Genomic DNA, 12,966 nt, shown 5'->3' on the forward strand with positions numbered 1-12,966 from the left:
GGAGGAGGAGGAGGAGGAGAGCTTAGTAAAGAGCTATTACAAAACCTTCTAGGAAGAACCTGGTTCATTCCTTACCACAAATACACACAGCACCCACGGGAGGAATGAGCTTAAATTGAGTCCATAACAGCAGCGAGACACCTGTGTTGAGACATGTATGTAACAAGGTTTACCTCCCGTCACCTGCTCGGCAAGTCCTCTCTGGATAGAGAACTTGTGCAGACTCCTTTGTCATTGATGTTGTTTGTCCTTCGTTATAGAAGACAGCCAGTGACATCAGGAGGGTGAAGTCTTGACTTGTGTGTGAATTGAATTTGAGTGAGGCACAGCTGTGCAAAGGTGTCAGCCTTGCTCTCTCCTCCAGCGTCGTTGGAGTCTAGTGGGTTGTTTCAGTCTTTGAATTTGTATTCCTAGTGCATGGTACAGGGTGGGGCACATAGTAGGTGCTTAATGAATACTTGTTGATTACCCCTTTTACTAAGTGGCAACCTCCCTCCCCTCAACTTCCCAGAAGGGCAAAAGCTCCTCTTTTCGTGCTGGGCTGTTGCTATTTGAAAGTGAATGTTGAATCTAATGCGCTTGAATGTGAGCTTCCCTGGGGGCAGGGAGTTGTCTTCCTTTATCTTCCACCAAGCCCAGATCTAGGCAGGGCACATAAAAGAACTTGCTAAGTGACTGAAAGCCTCTAGGTTGGGCCTTCCCCTAATTTCTCTTTTCCTTATTCTGTTCTCAGGGCCTCAGGAGGCCAGATACTAGAGGTAGGAGAAGGGGATGATTGGGAAAACTTGGGCAGAAACCTAGAGTGAGGCAGTAGTCCCACACTTGTGTTGGGTGTGGGGCAGCCAGATGGCTCAGTGGATAGGGATCTGGGCCTGGAGTCAGTAAGATCCATCTTCCTGAGTTCAGATCTGGCCTTAGACACTTACTAGCTGTTGTGACTCTGGGCAAGTCACTTAATCCTGTTTGCCTTAGTTTCCTCATCTGTAAAATGAGCTGGAGGGAAAAAAAATGGCAAACCACTCTAGTGTCTCTGCCAAGAAAACCCCAAATGGGGTCATGAAGAATTGGATATAATTGAAAAAAAAAATTGAACTGAGTCACCCTCCTCCCCAATTCAACAAACTCCAGTGGTTCCCAATGACCTCCAAGATCAAAAATAGTTTTCTGTTTGGCATTTGGCCCATTTCTAACTTTCCACTCTTCCTAAACCTTCTTCGCCTCTAAGCATTCTTCAGTTTAGCTACCTAGACTTACTACTGCTTCTCAAACATGATGCTGAATCTCCTATCTCCATGCCTCTGCTTTAGTTGTGCCTCATGCCTGGAATTCTCTGGCCCCTCACCTCTTTTTCTTGGTTTCCCTGGATTCCTTTAAAACTGAGCTCAAATCTCACCTCCTGAAAAAGACCTTTGCTGCCCCCTCCCTCTCCAAAATGCCTTCCCTTCTCTAATTATCTTCCAACTACTTTGCATATTTCTTTTGAGGGTAATTGACAGGCCTCAAACCTATTGGTGAGTTAGAGGGGCGACTACCCCAAGCATGTGAAGACTTCCTCCAGTGGAATAAGCCTATGAGAACAATTCATTCTAAAGGCCATGAAGGCTGCTGAAGTAGCCTAGAATTTGGTCACACATCAACGATGCCAAGGTCATCCACTCCATCCCAGGCCATCCCCAGTCCTCCTGACTTTTGTCTTGCCACTGGACTTCAGCGCCTCTAGAAGAGAGAGTGAGGCTTATGACTTTGTGCAGCTTTGCCTCACCTAAATCCAATTCAAGAATGAGTCAAGACTTACTTCACTCCGTGATGTCACTGGTCCCTTTCAAAGGACAAACAACCTCATATTTCTTTTATGTGCCTAGTTATTTACATGTTACCTTCTCTATTAGAATGCATTCTTCTTGAGGACAGGGACCTTGTTTTTGCTTTTCCTGACATCTCTAGTCACTTAGTATATGGAGTTCCTTGGATGAAGGCTGAAGCCCAAATAAAGAGATAACCTATTTATTGTAGAAGGTGCTTCTCCCCAAGTGGAACATATGTTTATATATTTAGAGCTGGAAAGGATGCCAGAGGTCATCTAATCCCAAACCTTCATTTTACTAAGGAATAAATTAAGGTTTAGGGAGATTAAGTAAATGTCGGACATCAGGGTGTGACCAAAGTCATGTAGGTAGTGAGCATCACTGACTCAGAGCTGGGGCCCTTTCCACTGTATTTTAAATGAGAAGTTTTAAACCTTTAGAGGCTTAAAAATAATGAAATTAAGATACAAACCATTTCATCTAAGTTGAAGAGATGATAATAAATTATTTTTTCATATAAGAACCCTTTTTTTGATCAAATAGTGAACTAAAATAAGCAAACAAAAAGCTAAGATAGAAATTTGTTTAAAAAAAAAAGAATTGTATACAACCAAAACAACTTAACCTTAAATTATTTAAGCAAGTTATTAAAAATAAAAAATTGGAAATGAACAGCATTAATGACATTGATATTAGCCAGAATAATTTCATCCAGAAGTTAAACCAACAAATATTAATTGCCACAATAAGGAAAGCAATAGAGCCCGGGAGGTACCTCAGTCAACAAACATCTGACTTGCCAAATAGAGATGGCTGCCAAAGGCAACTTTAGACTAGATTATAAATTCTTTAGTAAAATCTTACAAAGTATGATGGATGATTACGAATAGTATCATATCATTAAACAGAAAGATTCAGTGAAAACTAAAACTTGTTTAAAGAAAGCTTGGCAAGATATTCAACTAGCAAGGTCATCCCAAGGACTTTTAAGGATGAAACTAAATGGAGGACTACTAAAAAAAAAAAAAGAATGGAAAAGATTTGCAAAAATAAAAAAAAGTCAACAGTGTGTTTTCTCCATCAGATATAATCAAATTATCACACTTGGACCCTAACATCACAGTCCCAAGTTGTTTAAAGTGGTGGTATACATAATGAGGAGAATAAATATGGGAAAATCAGTCATATTGGACCAAATATATATAGAAGACATCCATGCTGGGGGTCATGTAATGGTAAGGACATTGTGTAGCCAATTTATAAGGAGACTGAAAGGAGGCCGAGTTAGCAAAGGTGAGGAAAAAATCATGGACCTCATGAATATTAAACAAAAAGTGGCCCATCAGTAACTGCTAACATATGTGCTTACATCTATACACATGTTTTATAAAACTCATCTATACACAAAATGAGGACATCCTTAAGGAGGATATTTATACAGAATGCATAGGCTTCTGAAGATGATTTCAGCAAGGGACTCCATCTTTATCATCTCACAATTGAATGAAATATTTAGAGAATTTAAGACCTCATTGTGCTTATTATTTGTCGAATAAAAAAGATGACATTTGACTCGGTGGAACAAAATAGGCCTTTTAACAACAAAGTGTTTCCCATCCATATTTTAAAACCACTCAGGATTCCTTTGAAAATATAGCAACAGAACTAGCCCCGTACAATGAGCCTCTGATAGTAAACATCAGGTGAGGAATAACACAGGGAGATGATGTTCACAAAAGGAATTCCTCACTCTGATGGAGGAGATCTAGAGTAGAGTTGAGATTGAGGAGGATTCCTTGGAGATGGTGAAATTATCCAGATATTCATGCTTATGGATGATGGTGTGTTAACCCTCTCAAGCCCCAAGAACTTCTTGGGAGAGATCTGTGATCAGTCAAAGGAGTTTGTCCTGGCCACCCACACAGGAAGAATCGAGTGAATAAAGACTCACTGTTGTCTAGATTTCAACATGCTTTGGGATGGACACCCTATAGTGTTTACCCAACAGTGTGCAGATCTGGGCCACACAATACAGAGGGGCAATGAGTTGGGACTAGAATTTTCAATAAGAGGAGAAAAATGCTCTGGATTGCTTTTGGGAAATCATAAAACACTTCTACTGACCCAAAACTTCCCATGAAAGGAAAAGTCTATCTTTTTAATACTAACATTTTACCCATGTTTTTCTATAACAGTGACACCTAGAACACTATTCCCTTTAAAGACTTTAAGATGGACTTCATCCAGAAGGCACTAAAGGGGCATATGGTGGATGTGAGCATGTTGTAACACGTAACCAGCAGGGAACACTGGAGAACAGGAGAAAAGGATGTTGCCAAGGACTCATATAACATGCAGAAAAGATGGGTTGGTCACATGGTGAAAGTGAAGGATGACAAGTAGAAAGAAATCTAGGAAGACCTTTAGTACGTTGGATAGACTCTTGTTGGCCAACTTTGAAGAGGGCATGGATGAGGGCCCAGGGGCAGGCATGGATGGGGTGGCTATCTGAATTGTAAGAGGGAACATATGTATTGATCTGTGATCAACAAATTCATAGATCTTTTGGAGTATTGAGTAAAAGAACTTTTATTCAGTTTTAAAAGAAGTAAGACTTTTAAAAAGTATTTTAAAAATTAACTTAATTTCCAGATCCAATTCAGGATTTTTGTGCACATTGGGACAGTTCTAGCTGAATTTGTAAATGGGCTTGATTCAGGATATGGACGTTAATTCTAGAAACCTAGATTGTCAGAGTTGCAAGGAACCCTAGGGACCATCTACTCTACCCATCCCATTGTCCAGGTGAAATAACCTCCCAGAGGTCATACATCTAGTTAATGACAGATTGTTGTTCTATCATTTTAGTCATATCTGACTCTATGACTCCATTTGGGATTTTCTTGGCAGAGATACTGGAGTGGTTTGCCATTTCCTTCTCTAGCTCATTTGACAGATGAGGAAACTGAGGCAAACACGGTGCAATGACTTGCCCAGGGTTACCCAGCTAGTAAGTGTCTGAGACTAGATTTGAACTCAGATCTTCCTGATTCAAGACCCAGTGCTCTATGCACAATGGTGCCACTTAACTGCTCCAGTTAATGATAGAACTGGGACTCAAAACCAGATCCACTGAGGGAGATAGGGAAACACAATGAAGTTAGAGGACCTGAGTTAAATTCTGACCTCTGAGTCTACCTTGGTAAGTCACTTAAACTCCCTGGGCCTCAGTTTCTTTATCTGACCCAAAAAGTGACCCAAAGTTATAGAGTAGGAATCAATCTGAATTTGTGGAGGGAGTTTATTTATACTGATGAAAACCCAGGTATGGGTCAAAAAACCCAACTACTGAAAATCCGTTATAGATCTATAGCTTTTTGTAATGTATAAAAATGCTTTTTCTTTTACCACAAAAGTCCTGTGAATCCAGCAGGTCAGTTATTAATACTTCCATTTTATGGATGAGGCAACTGAGGTGCTGACAGGTGGAATTGACTTGCCCATTGTAATTCAGCCAGGAAGGGGCAGAGCCAATCAGTCAATCAATCAACATTTATTGAGCATCTTCTCATGCCAGGCCCTGGACCAAGCCGGGATCCGAACTGGGTCTTCTAACCGCGAGTCTGGCCCTTTTCTCAATGAACCAGGTTTTCTGTTCTTGTGTTCCTAGGAGAGTTGAAGTCCTGTTCTGAAGGCTGCTTAAATCGGCAACTACACGTGGTTAGTGGGAAGGAGCCAAGGAAGCTCCCTGAGCTTGTTGGAGGTGTCAAGGATCTTAGAGCTTGTCAGAATGAGGCTGCTGGATTACATGGGCTCTAAGATGTCTTCCATGTCTAGATGTGTGATGCTATTAGTCTGAACACCTTGATTTACAGATGAGGAAATGATAAGGCCCAGAATGGGGTATATAATTCGACAAATGTCACATTGCTCTTTGAGTTGTGATTTGAACTCAGGTTGTCAGACTCCCAGTCAAGTCCTGTTTTTACTACACTAAATTATTACTCTACCAGTTCCTAAAATTAGTGTTCCAAGCTCTTTGATGTGAGGAGTGAGGACTCATGGCATCCTAGGAGTTGTTCCAAGAGACTCAAAAGCTTTGACTTAGAGCAGGAAAAGAACTTTGAATAATAGCTGTACTGCATAGCCAGTTCCTGCAGATCTGGGACAAGCTATGTCTCTCCAACGCCACTTCAGGGAACTGGAGCTGGCCCCAACCAATGGGCCCAGTCATCTCCACTGGCCCAACCCAACAATAGGCAGCATGAAGATGGACCACAACATACTGCCACTGAAGAACATGACAGACCTTTCCTTTCCCCAACAAATTCTCCTTGCTCCATCACCCAGTTCATGCCAGGTACAGGGTAGCCACTGTTAGGTTCTGACTCTAACATCTCTATTCCTATTGGAAGTACCCACTCCATTTAAACCCACTATCTTCTTGATTGGTGACCATCTGCCCGGCCATTACTCTTAAAGATCTGTGGGGCCTCACCATCTTCCATGAACTAGCTGTGCATGAACATGGATGCTCCCTTATGTATTGTTTCCCCCCACTGGAATGTGAGCTTCTTAAGAGCAGGGGCGATCTTAATTTTTTATTTGCATCTCCTTCTGCAGCATAATGGACAAATGGTAAGTCTTTTCTTGAAGGTCTCCAGTGAGGGCAAGCCTACCATCTTCTGAGGAAGCCCACTGCACTTTTGGACAGCCCTAATTGCTAGGAAATGATTCCTTAAAATTAGCCCAAGTCTACCTCACTGTAACTTCTATCTGCCGTACCAAATTTGGCTCTCCAGGTCCAAATAAAATGAGTCCAATCTCCCTTCTGTGATCATGTATGTCTTCAACACGTCACATTGATCCAAGGCTACAAAAGCTATTATTTCACATGATTTTAGAGTAAGGGTGTCAGTTTTTAAGAGGACACACCAATTAACTAATCAATCAATCAATGAACAAGCATTTCTCAAGAGCCGACTATATGCCAGGCACTGTGCTAAGTACTGAAGATACAAAGACAAAAAATGAAAATGACTGATCCAAGGATTTCACATTCTAATGGGGGAGATAACACGTATGGAAGGTTTCAGTGGCAAATCAGTTGGAAAGGTCCCCTGGTCCTTTGGGTGAAGCTACAAAGCAGATATTAATGCCTCTTCTTTAATGCCATTTCCACTGATAAAATCATATCAGTTTCTGATGTTAAAACATTTGACAACACCAAGGACTTTGAGGATGTGAACTTTTCTTTCTGGGTCTTCATTAGCTGTAGCTATAACACCCTTGTGATCTGTTGCCTTTAGGGGGAGCCTCCTAGCATGATGGTTGAGGGTATTGGGGTGGGAGCATGGCTATTCCCACGGCTCTTAGGTTTGGCTCTCTCAGGATCTGAGGGGTGATAGTGGTTAGGGTGGTGGTGATTTGCCTTGCCTGGCATATGCCTTCTCTTGTTTCTCCCTAAGGGTGCCCCATTGTTTTAGCTAGGCTAGCTTGTTTGCTCTGGGTGTGGTGGTTAGTTGGCATTTGATGCCAGTAGAAGATTGAGGATGAAACACACCACTCACCTCCTGCCAGAGAAGTGAGGAATTTAGGGTGCAAAAAGAGACATACCTTTTTGGACATGGCCAATGTGGGAATTTGTTTTGCTAGGCTAGACTATACATATTGTAATGAGAATTTTGTTTTTTATTTTAAAAAAAATTGCTCATTTGGGCAGAGGCAGAGAGAAGGACAGATTATAAATCCTTGCAAAAATAAATAAGTAAAATGTTAAAAAGTAAAAAAAGAGAGAGTTGGACCAGCTGACCTTTAATATCCCTCCCATGTATTTTATACATAATTTCAGGAGAGTTTGAAATCATTAGAACCTTCTTGAATCAGTTAGAACTGGACTGGAATTTTAAGTGTTTGTTTATCTTGGCAAAGTCAGACTCTCTATTTATAAAACAAGATTAAAAAGAATAAATTAGCTCATAAAATGGACTCTGAAAACAAACTCGGGTTAGACTTGGTGGCTTCTAAGGTCCTTTTCAGCACTAAATCTATGATCCCATGAACCTCATCCCATCAGGGCGTATCATTGGGTGGGAAGAGGCATGTTTGAGCTGGGTGGTGTATCACAAGTTATATCTCAAATTAATTCCCCAATTAATTGAGCAGGGTTCGAGATATTTTGCACCCCTCCTCCCCTAGAGGAAAAAAAAAATTAAATTGACTTTTATCTATGCTACAGAAAAATAAAGGTAAGTAGGAAGAGAATGCTATTTCCCACTGATGGGATTATAAGAAAAAAAAAACCCAAACTATTCCAGATGTCTTTGATGTTTCATAATGCCCTGTGATAGATCCTCAGAGGCAGCCATAGAAAGGGTTTTGAAGATATCATTTTGAAATCCCACCTTCTGCTTTCTTTCACTAATTTTGTGTTTTGCCTCACAATGGACGTGCAGATCTACTCCTAGCAGATGCTTGGAACTTGGTTAAATTCTCTTTTACTTACTTTAATAGAATCAAGAGCTACCATTTGTATTGTGTACTTGGGGAACTTTGGAGAAGTGGTTCGGGGTAGTACAGAGGGAGAAGTCTGTATCAGGTCCCCATCTCATGTGTGTTAGTGATGGGACCTCTCCAGCTGTTGGGAGGGGCACCCATAGGGTCACCTTTGTTAGAGCCAAAGGTCTTAGAGAAGGCAGTACTACTCAGCTGTGATTGGATCAAATGGGCAGTTTTCCATTAATAATAGAGTCAAATTCCATTATTGGGTAATGGAAAGAGCACTGGAAATATACTCAGAATGATTATATTTGTACCAGATAGAATTCTAGTTCCTTGAGGGGCAGGGGCACTTCATTTTTGTCTATATCCTAAAGCCTGTGATACAATGGGCACTTAATAAAGGCTTCCTTTTGGACTGATTAATTATATCAGAATTACTCCCCCTCCCCCATTTAATTGCTCTGTGTAAGAGATGGCACCTGAGATGTGTTACTTTGTAGCAAGCTAGGGATCCTTCAGTCTGGAGATGAGGAAGGGATGCAGGCTGGACCTGGGGGAGCCCTTGCTTAAACCATGGAGGCTGGAGGTGAAGCATCATACATGTAGCAGCCCATCTAAATTAAACAGGAGAGAATGTGAGAAAGGAAATAACATTTGATAATTATTAAAGTCTTACTCTGTATAAGGTACGGGAAGGTGGAAAATGACAGTTCTTGATTTCAAGGGATTTATAATCTAATAAGGCAGAGGTTCCTAACCTGTGGACCAAGGACCTCCAGAAAACTTTGGGGTTATTGAAAAGGGTCTACAAATTCATAATTACACAAACATACCTCTATAGACTGTCCAGTTGATGTTTTGCACATATGCCCACATTGCTATTTTTCATACGGATGCAGTTACTATTGCAATTGACAAAACACTGGTCTGCTGGTCGGTAGCCACTGCACTCATGAAATACAGAGATTAAGTCTCAAAAAGGAAAAGAAAACAAAATAAAATAGATTTTATTAGTATCTCTTATGTTTATATTGCCAAGATTTCCACCATAACCTCTCCCTCCCCCTCCTAGAGAGCCATTCCTTATAACAAAGAATTTTTTAAAGTGGGAGAAATTATTATTTCTTTTATTATCAAATTATTATCTATTATTATTATCACTATTATTATTATCACTATAATTATCAAAACCAATAAACACATTAAAAAAAAGATCTGACTTTCTATGCCATGTTTCACACTTGTAGGATAGTTAATTTTAAGCCAAGAGAGCATAATTTCAGGAAGGTGACCTTAGGCAGTCATCAGAGCATTATTGGAACAATGTCTGTGACCCCAGCCACATGTAGGTGACATTTGACATCTGATGTGACCTTTTGGTGTTAATGAAAGGAAAACAAAGCTGGACTGTGTGCTCTGGAAGTGGTGTCTTCTTTGCCATGGGTCTCAATGAGGCAGTCACATCCCTCTGTGATAGGTAACCCTAGAGGAGGCTGCTGTTCTCACTTCCCTTTAGGGGATAATCAGAAGATTTAGAAGGGGCACAATATTTTGAAAAGCTGTCATGTGAAAGAAGGATTAGATTTTCTCTGGTTGGTCCCAGAGGGCAAAGCCAGGAGCAATGGAAGAAGAGGGTGGGGAGGAGTTCCAGAGAGGGAGATTTTGACTCAATGGGAAGAAAAGAGAATCTAATAATTGGAGTTGTCCAGACTAGAGCGGGTGGGGCTGAAGGTGTAAATTTCCAGTCGCTGGACATTTTCAATCAGGACCTAATTTGTCAGGAATGTCAGTGCTTCCAATAGGGGTTAGATTAGATGACATATAAGGTGCCTTGCTCCTCTGGGATCCTGGGATTTTAGGAGCTATGAAGCTGAGCTGTGAAGGATCTGGATAGAGACTAGAGAATAATAATAGCTGACATTTATGTAATGGTGTAAAGTTTGCAAAATGCAACACAAATAGTATCTTATTTGATCCTTATAACAGCCCTGGGAAGTAGGTGCTGTTATTATTTGTATTTTACAGATGAGAAAACTGAGGCAAACAGAGTAGCTTGTCCAAAGTCACACAGCTAGTCAGTGTCTGAGGCTGGATTTGAACTCAGTTCTTCCTGACTCCAGGCCTGGCACACTATCCACCTCAATACCTAGCATTATGGGGGTTGGAATAGATGATCTTAAAGGATCTTCCCAGGTCTAAATCTATGGTCCTATATGGTCCTATGAGCCAATGATCCTCTGATGGAGACTCTGGCGGGGGGTGGTTAATATCAAGCAAGGAAGCTTAGACTCACATTTGGAATTTGGGGATTCCCCCTCCACCCAGATGGAAGGGCCAGGTTGTACTTGTCACTGTCAGTCCCTTGCTGTCTTGCTGACTTTCTGAGAGGCATAGCTCAGCCATCTGCTCTGATTACAATCCTTCTTCCAAGACCTAGGATAGAAGGGTAGCCCAGTCTAAAATCCCAGAGAATTTGGATCCATAAAACCCATCTGTTTGCAGAAGAGATTTAGCATCTAAGGGAAATATAGAGCAATGCATTTGAAGTTAGGAAGGCCTGGGTTCGAATTTCATCTCAGGTACTTACTAGCTGTGTGACCTAGGACAATTCACTTAATTTCTCTGAGCCTCAGTTTCCTCTGCTCTAAAATGGGGATTATAAGGACTCACAGGGTTGTTTTGAGGATCAAATGAGATAATTATACATAAAACACTGTATAAATGCTGGTCGTTAGCTGTTATTTCAAGGAAATTCCTCCTCTAATGCCACTGCTGCTTGGCATGTGGGTGAATCCATATGTCCAACTCTCACCCACAGAGAGGCAGGGATTTGGTCTAGCCCTAATCCATAGCCCTAGAAGGTCCTTCAGTCTTACCCTCTCATTTTACAGATGAGTAAACTGAGGTCGAGGCAATCAAAGTGACACACAGGTAGTGTCTGAGGCAAGATTTGAACCCCTAATTCTCCAACTTTGGGCCCAGAGCTTTTTGTATTGTGTAGCACTGTTCATCCTCCTGCAAATGACTGGCAAGAGGGAGGGGTGATATGAAGCAGGGAGAAAGGACTTACTGTCTCTCTGAGAAAGACTCCCTAGCATAGTTCTATGGATACACAGACAGAACCTTGAAGAGCAGACCTTTCTAAATGTCCAGTTGTTGTGCAATGGAAAGATTATTGAGTGTGGACTCAGTGGTGCAGTGTATAGAATGGAGGGCCTGGAGTTAGGAAGACCTGAGTTCAATCCAGCCTCAGACACTTACTAGCTGTGTGACTCTAGGCATCACACTCTAGGCGAGTCACTTAACCTTGTTTGCCTAAGTTTCTTCATCTGTAAAATGAGCTGGAGAAGGAAATGGCCAACCATTTCAGTGTCTTTGCCAAGAAAACCCCAAAGAAGATCATGAAGAGTCAGATCTGGCTTCAAATTCTGGGTCTTCCACTTGTCCTACCTGTGTGAGTTTTGGTGAGGCACATCATCTTCTTCCACCCACTGTCCTCCTCTATAAAAATTAGTGGGTTCGACTACTTGTCTTCTAAAGTTCTTTCTAGTTCTAGATTTATATGATTCTCTGATTCAGTTTATTGGTAAGTCTATCAATCAGTCTGTGAGGCGGCCGGTCTATTAGGGAGCCAGTCAATGAGCTGAGCCGTTGACCAACCTTTAGATAAATGCACTGCCTCACTTTCGGATGTCCTGCAGAATCTATTTTCCTTGTCACAAACAACTGAGATCAGGGAAGGGTTTCCTTGATGCTTCCTTTTCCTCCATGTAAATGTTTGCCTCTCCGAATTCGAAATCCTGCTCATGCAATCAGATCATCTCCCCATTCACTGGTCCAATTGACAATAGCTGTTGACATTTTCTACCTTTTCCTTTTGGTGATTCCATAGCTTGTAAATGGCATTGTGGCATTGGGACAAGGGGGTAGTGATAACTGACGCGCTTGGTTTGGAGCCTCTACCCCCAACTCCTGGGCAGCGATCTGGGCACAAGGGGCATGGCCGACTGCCAGTAACTGGGGGCTCTGCCAGAGTTGTTGTCTCATAGGGGAGGTTCCATCAGGCAGTGAGGGGGCTCATCCGGGAGAGTCGGGCGTGATTCGGGGGATGTGGCATGAACGAGGAGAGTGAGGACCGCTTCCTTGGAGACACGAGTTACTTACGCCTCCAGAAATTAGAGCGCACTGACTTCACCGGCGTCCTGGCTCGGCACCGAGTGCAGACGGACACTTAATAAATGCTGGGGTATCTGACGAGGGGGTAGACTGCATATGGGCAAACTAGAAGCCTGTGAGAGCATTCTCTCTCTTCCTCCTCCTTGTCTTCTTTTGCGTCTCCTGGCTTCATTCTTCTCCCTTTAGACCGAGTACAGACACTCTGAGACGGATGGAGCTAGTCGTCTGCGATACCTTCTTGGCTCCCTTCAGTAACAGCCGTAGGCTCATGAGACAACTGTTTTAAAGCCGGAAGGGACTTCAGAGGTTATCAAGTCTAACCCTGTCATTTTATTGTTAAGGAAACCGAGGCAGACGGAGGTTAAGTGACTCGCCCACAGTCACACAACTAGTAGGTGTCTGAGGCAGGATTTGAACCCACGTCTTCCTGACTCCAAGTCCAGTGCTTTAGCTAAGATAGATACCAATCAAGAAGGCGGTGTGG

This window comes from Vombatus ursinus, unplaced genomic scaffold (assembly GCF_900497805.2).
Source record: "Vombatus ursinus unplaced genomic scaffold, bare-nosed wombat genome assembly UNPS02014768.1, whole genome shotgun sequence".
In the NCBI taxonomy this organism is placed as follows: Eukaryota; Metazoa; Chordata; class Mammalia; order Diprotodontia; family Vombatidae; genus Vombatus; species Vombatus ursinus.